The sequence below is a fragment of the Propithecus coquereli genome, unplaced genomic scaffold (assembly GCF_000956105.1).
Source record: "Propithecus coquereli isolate 6110/MARCELLA unplaced genomic scaffold, Pcoq_1.0 Scaffold442, whole genome shotgun sequence".
Taxonomy (NCBI): domain Eukaryota; kingdom Metazoa; phylum Chordata; class Mammalia; order Primates; family Indriidae; genus Propithecus; species Propithecus coquereli.
In genome coordinates, this window is record NW_012150197.1 from 1,564,097 (window position 1) to 1,564,308 (window position 212).

Below are 212 nucleotides of genomic sequence, written 5' to 3' on the forward strand. Positions count from 1 at the left end.
GGGGCACACAGTGTCACGCAAACATGTGGCCCTGGAGAAGGCCACTGCTTTCCACAGCGCTGGGGGCAGTCACCTTGTAAGATGCATCTTCTACTGAAAAGCTCTTTATTAGAGATAGTGACATCAATATATCGAGGGTGACAAAGTTTAGGTGATGGCATTCTTTTTTTTTTTTTTTGAGACGAGTCTCACTATGTTGCCCGGGCTAGATT